Raw genomic sequence first — 7,186 nt, forward strand, 5'->3', positions numbered from 1 at the left:
AGATATTGCGTTTACATACTTGTGAAAATACAGATCAGCAGACGGTCAAACCCATTATAGATTTGGTTTCTAATACATATATATCTACACATTAAATGTCAAATCTGAATACCAGATTTTATTCATCTAGCTGTCTTCGTTTGATAATAAACTTATAAAAAGACAACCGGACAGCCAAATTTTCACTGAATGGATTTCATTCCAAATTTGATAGAAGCCTATACATTTGAAATGGATCAATTATCAAATTTCATCCATCTAGCCCCAAGCGTTTTTGTTTATATTGTTCACAGACAGACAGATAAAATTCCAAAACACTGCTTTCCGAACTTAAGGAGTCTGAAACATGGAAATTGTTTAAATTCTCGAATTAGATTTTTTTTTATCAATACTATACTTACTCTTTCTATACTTCATACATAAAAAAGATTTTTTTAAAAAAACTCTTGAATAAATAATTCTGAACTAAAATTAATTATTCTTTATCCCTTTAGTTTCCACTGTTTAAATGAAAATTATAATGAAAACAAAATGAAATTGAGAGCGACAAAATTGTGATAATACTGAACATGAAAAACATGAAAAATTTCGTTACTAGCTAGAAATTATTAAAATCTTGATGATAAGAATTTTTCCCTTTGCATTTATTCAAAGGTTTGTTAAAAGTGACGTCCTTCGTAATCGAAAGAATTTGCTGATATAAAATCAGGCAAAAGAGATAGCTCAAACTTTTTATCACTGCTTATCTATTGCACTTTTCTTTGTAATAATAATTCTTTAATAATAATAAATATAAAATTGAAAGGTGCTATCACATATTTCAAGTTGTCATATAAGAAAATTATTTTTTGAGTCATTGTTTGACTTAATTAATTTATGTCATTAACCAGTTTAAACCGGCTTGAAACAATCACGTGACTTTCAGATTACGCATGAGACGATATTTAGAAAGACGATGTTTTTTTCCATCTCAAAATCGTTCGAGCTGCAAAATATTTTTTTGTCAGCTAGAAAAATTAAAAATTTATATATATGTAAACATTAAATTTTTGTAACAGAAAGCAATTTCGAAGACAGAAAGACACTTTCAATTTTTAAGTTCGCTTTTTTACATCCGGGGAGGCATGATTTATGGACAAGCAGCGCGGATAAGGCACTTCCACTCACAGAGTGACATAAAAGCAGAAGAAGGTAAAAGAGAGGGAAAATAATTTTCACAGTGCTTATATACAATGAAATTCCGATAGGGATTATTTCTCCACACGAGCCGATTCAGACAAGGGAAACACAGGGATCTTTTAGAAGGTTTTGTTTAAGTCACCAATATTCTATCCCTTCACTCGGAGTGTGGGAACTTATCGGCTTTCAGCCGCTTAGTAATTTTAGAACTCGTGTTGAATTAATTAAATAAGAAAAGTGGAATAGGATCAAGAAATAAGAGAATATTTAGAATGAAGTTAATATGGACTAGATTAAACTTAAAGTTAGGAAATTAATTAAGTTCAAATTAGATTTAAAAATATCATTACATACACACATATACACAAGCACACACACATATATATATATAGATAGATACTTGACAGACATTCGCACCAATTAGTAACTTCTTATTGGCGATAAGTCGCCAAATGTGACTATCATTATTATTCTTCATCACCATCACCTTCTTGACCTTTTTTTATCATTTTCTAATAACCCTAAAAGCGAAAAATTAATACTTCAAAAGCGATAAATCGCCATATTTCTGCTCGTGCATTTTGAGGTTTCAAAAGCCTCAAAACAAAACAACATCATATTCTCACATGATAATAATAATAAAACATTTAAATTTTCAAATAGGATGATGACATTCGATGAAAAATTTGTTAGGCTTCTATCGTGTCAATTTTAAAAACCCGATCTGAGTAAACTGAAATTTTATAACCTTGCCATAAAAAATCCCACCAAATATTATTATCGAGTAATTAAATTCAACACGAGTAGATATAGAATTCTTGATGGTAAATAGAATGAAATGTGATAAATGAATAAATAGGATTTTTAAAAAAATTAGAAGCAAATAAACATTTGTGATTGAAAAATATATGTAGTACAAATTAGTATATGTTGAACATAGTGGAGTACAAATATATTTTATAATAAATTTTGCTATTTTATTTTCTGTTCAACCTTATTTAACTAAATTTGTCATATTTGGTGAATATTCTATGAAACTAAAATTTAAGAATGGATTTCTTCAGAAAATAAATTTTATAGAGAGTAAACTTATTGAAATTTTAAAAGTATTAGCAGAAGCAGCCGTGACAAAATAAGTATCAAGAAAACCAAAACTATAATAATATAAATAAAACTATGAAAATAAATGAAAGAAATAAACTTTACTCTTTTTTTTCTTTCAAGTCAATAATATCGTCTGGTGAACTGCAGATGATAAAAATCGAAACAAATAACTGGAAATGAAGATCGGCTAAAAAAAAAAGAAAGAAAAAGAATGAAATTAAAAAGTTTCCTGAAAATAACACTACAAGAATTTAAATTATATGAAAAAAAATTCGTGATTATTGGGATTTGAATAATGACTTCAAAAATTTATATATAGCAAAATTAGAATGTTTATTGCAAGAATTTTAACATCTGGCATTTATTAATTCACGCATCTATTAATTTTTAAGATTTCTTCATTTTTTCAACTTTCAGTAAATTAAGCTAGATGTATTAATGCTCTTAATATTCTTGTTCTTTTCTTTGTGGAATGATTTTTTTTCTGAAATCATTTGAAATTATGCTACGGATAAATGCGTGCAAAACATCTGGCAAATTAACATCAAATAATATAAAATAAAAAAAATTCTACATTAAATTTTAAAATTCAGCTTCGAAATGCTTTGAGTCATCATTTCGAATATCTTATGTACCAAATTTCATGGCTGCAAGTGAAATAGATTTGTCTACACATCACACATATTTACACTCACAAACACTTCTTTTTATATGGTGCGTTTAGTTTTTATATTAAGGTCTATTCATTTATTAAGGTTTTTTTTTAGTTATATTTACGTTCTATTTTGTGCCAACCAGAAGCTTATTTCAGAACAGACCTCATAACTTTTTTATCGTGGTCAGACGACGAAGGCGACACCTGAGTTGCAATGAACACAGTGATCGTAGTCATAAGATGTAATTTTTTTTTCTTCTTCTTGTTGTTTCTTTCTTTTTTTTTTTTTTACTATGAAGTAAAAAAAAATATCATAAAAATGAAAAAGATATGAATACATTGAGTTAAATATTAGTGACTAATAAACGTTGAAACGAAACTGACACAAATTATCTTGTGGTGAATAGCATATAAGCCAGTAACAGCGCTTCTACCCGAACAGCTGTTTTGGTAAAATGGTTTAGTTACTGGTCTGCTAACCACAAGGTCCCAGGTTCTATCCTTCGTCCATCACCCACCGCTAAATTGGTGACCTTAGACGCTGAACCTTCAACCTTCGTACAGCTGTTGTGGCGCCATCTACCCACAGCAAATCAAGGTCGCCAGACACACTTGGCGCATCAGCACCCCCAAACGCTCGCCATAACGCTTGGCGCTATTCAAAACTGGGTACAGGCCCTTTAAGACAACAGCTACTAATATTACATCACCACTCAACAGCCATATCGTTCGTCTCACCTTCGACTCGCTGGAGGGAGAGTACTGTGGTGAATAGCATGTAAGCCAGTAACAGCGCTTCTACCTGAACAGCTGTTTTGGTAAAATGGTTTAGTTACTGGGCTGCTAACCACAAGGTCCCAGGTTCTATCCTTCGCTCATCGCTTCACTCTTAAAAATAAGAATCAGAGGGCTGACATGTACCCGATGTTGCTAATTAATTATATACCAAAAAATAGGCATGTGACACATAAAAGCATATTTAATATTCACGAACACTAAAGCAATATAACATTTTACGAATCACATCACAAGCAAGATGAGAGATATAGGAAGAAAACAGACACCAGTTTCTACTGCTCTTTGATTGGAGGAGACGGGAAGATGCCTTTTGAAAAGCTTTCATAACAAACGTAGATAGTGCGCCTTCATCTTTAATTAAGCTTTATCTTACACTCTCGTATCCACCGTTTAGAGAAAATATTGTAATCGTCAAAAAATTCAAATTTTGTCGAATCTCCAGGTTTTAAAGCTTGCTCCCTGTGTTCAAAAAACACATTTTTGGAAAATGTATGTTTGTCTCTCCGTCTATTTGTCTCTTATAAAGATAATTCAAAAAACACTTTAAAGTAGACGCATTAAATATGATATTTATACCAAATTTGTAGATTTCTATCAAATTTGCAGGGGATGCAGTAGCTTCTGCGGGTAAAGACCCCTGAGCACCCGAAAACAGAAATCTGACTTCTAGCTGAAGCATCTCTAGCTTCTATGAAGATGACACTCACACACCCTTTTTCACATGGAGGCTTCCATCACACACCTTACAGAGAGAGCACAGGGGAAGAACAAACATGCCCAAATTAGGACCCGAACTCGGCACGGCCAGATCACGGGGAAGACACGTTAGCCCTAGACCAGGACGTCCTCAGCGGTTCGAATATAAACGCGATAATTACAAAACGAAGAGAGTTAGACAAAATTCGGTACACAGATTTAACATCCAAAGAGTAGACACATATCAAATTTTGAGTCAAATCCTATAAGGAGTTGACTGTCTATAGTTCTGTATTTTCGGAAACATGCTATAACTCAAAAGCACAATGAATGAAGCACATCAGATTTGGCATGGGATTTTAAGAATACTAGTGTGGTTTTGGTTCAAATTTTTGCTTCATTCAATTGGAAAATTTGAGACTAAAACTTGAATTCGATTTTTGGAATTTTATTAACCACATACCAGGGATTAAGCGCTAAAACACTCGTCAAGAATGGAACGATAGATGAAATAAAATTGCTAACTTCTTGTTGAAGGTTATTATGTCTTAACTACTATACACCAATGCTATACAAGGCATTCTTCTGGTTAGAGAGAATGCGGAGTACGCGAGAAAGATTTGGGGTGACCACTTTCACTGGCTCCATTTATCAGCATAAATAAGTCTATCATACATAAATTCACTTTTTAGAACTATTAACCGCATGCTACGGTGCAATCGCTAAAACATTCGCCAAAGTGATTAATTATTTCATAAATTAATGAAAACGGCTTAAATTTCAGGTTAACAATTTAATCTATTGTTGAAAATTAGAGAAAAAAATATTCTTTTAATTTTTAAAACTTGGAAAATATCTGTACGACAATTGAATCGGTATAATTTAATTGATATATATATATTTTAATTTTAAATTGATATAAAAATTATTTTTGTGATATAATTTGTTTAAATGTTATGGCGGAAAATCAAAACATCACTTAACTTTTTTGTTAATTGAAATTTCAAAAAATCGCACTTTTTTACCATCTACAGTTTATATATGTCAAATTTGGTAGCTTGGAGATTAAACGATCTCTCCAACACACACTCATACCAGCATACACACACATTTCTCTTTGTTAGTAATGCAGATTAACTGTAATTATTCTTGTTAACTGTAACTGTATCTCATATCTATCAAACTCTGGAAGTTTCTTTTACTGTTTATAATAAGATGCATGATTCAGTTCTACATGATATAAAATCATATCGTCTACGCAAAAATACTATTGTGCTTTTAAACACATCCTTCATTTCTAAAATGTCTAACTGATGTTTAGCTTTTCAAGCGATAATTCACCAAATGTAACAATCGACAAAATTTAAATTATAGCCTTATAGAAAAATTATATAAAAAATATATTTAAATTATTTAAACAATAGCCTTATATAAATTATAATTATAGCCTTAAAGAATTTCTTTCTTTCCTGCTAACCAAGATGGTGGCCATTTGGCGAACTCTTAAATATCTACCAAAAGTCTCTAGAAATTGGTGACGAAATTATACCATAAACATATGCAGAACGAACAGCAGCAACATGAACAAGCAGTGGAGACTAAAAACATGTATATAATCTATACTTTTAATAAAGCTCAATGTGTATGTGTGTGTGTGTGTGTGTGTGTGTCTGTGTGTGTGTGTTGGCGCTCTATAGGAAAGACCATTCGACCTACAGCTACCACATTTGGCACGTGTATACCTTGGAGGTCGGAAATGTGTACCTTGGAGCGAATTTTTCGAGTTTTTAAATAGGATTTTAATTAATTAAAAATTAAGAGAAATTTTGATGTCTTTCCGCTATAACTTCAGAAAATATTATCACACAAAATTAATTTTTACATCATATTGAATATCAAAAAATTATTTTTTTACTGATACTAGTGTTTTAAACTATAAATTAAATTTTTATCTTTAAAGAATTTTTAAAAAATATTTTAACCAAATTTATCAATTTATTTTGTACAAAATAGAAATAAAAATGTATTTTGCACGAGCACTTTACCCTTCAATGGGAAAAAAATTAACTTTTATCAACGTGTTGCACGCATTGACAAAAGCTCAAATTAAAGAAATAAATCAACTGTTATTGCAGATTAAACATATAAAGATGCAATTTTCAGCACATGTCTATATGAAATGAAATAGATATTTTATAAAAAGTAACTGCAAAGTTAAGATTTCTTTGATTTTTTACAATATCTATATTATTAATTCAAAAAATCCGCTTTATTTAAGGTAAACATGGCTTAATATATTAAATGAAGTAAATAATTGTATTATATGTAACTTAAGTTTATAAATGCTCCAATAAATGGCGAATGTTTAACATTTATCTAGATCCTTTGCTCTGCGAATCATATTTAACGAAACATTCTTGAGAAACTAATATTTTAAATAAAAAGAGTAGCACTTAAATCAACTAAATCAGTCTCTAACACTGACTTATTTCAGAATATTTGAATTCCACTCTTTAATAAGAACGGGCGATTTTAGACCACTTCATCGACCGTCTAAAAGATTATACCCCAATCAGCGTACAGGATTTATGAGGACTAATTGGCCTAAGATTATGAAAATGTTGATTGTTCTAAACTATTCTATTCAAAAGTTTATTAATAAATCATATTTGATAGCAGAAGATAGAAACTTTTATTTAGTTATTTATTTAAAAGTTGAAGTGCCAAGAATATTTTGCAGAATATGATTCCTTA

The sequence above is a fragment of the Argiope bruennichi genome, chromosome 10, assembly GCF_947563725.1.
Source record: "Argiope bruennichi chromosome 10, qqArgBrue1.1, whole genome shotgun sequence".
Classification (NCBI taxonomy): Eukaryota; Metazoa; Arthropoda; class Arachnida; order Araneae; family Araneidae; genus Argiope; species Argiope bruennichi.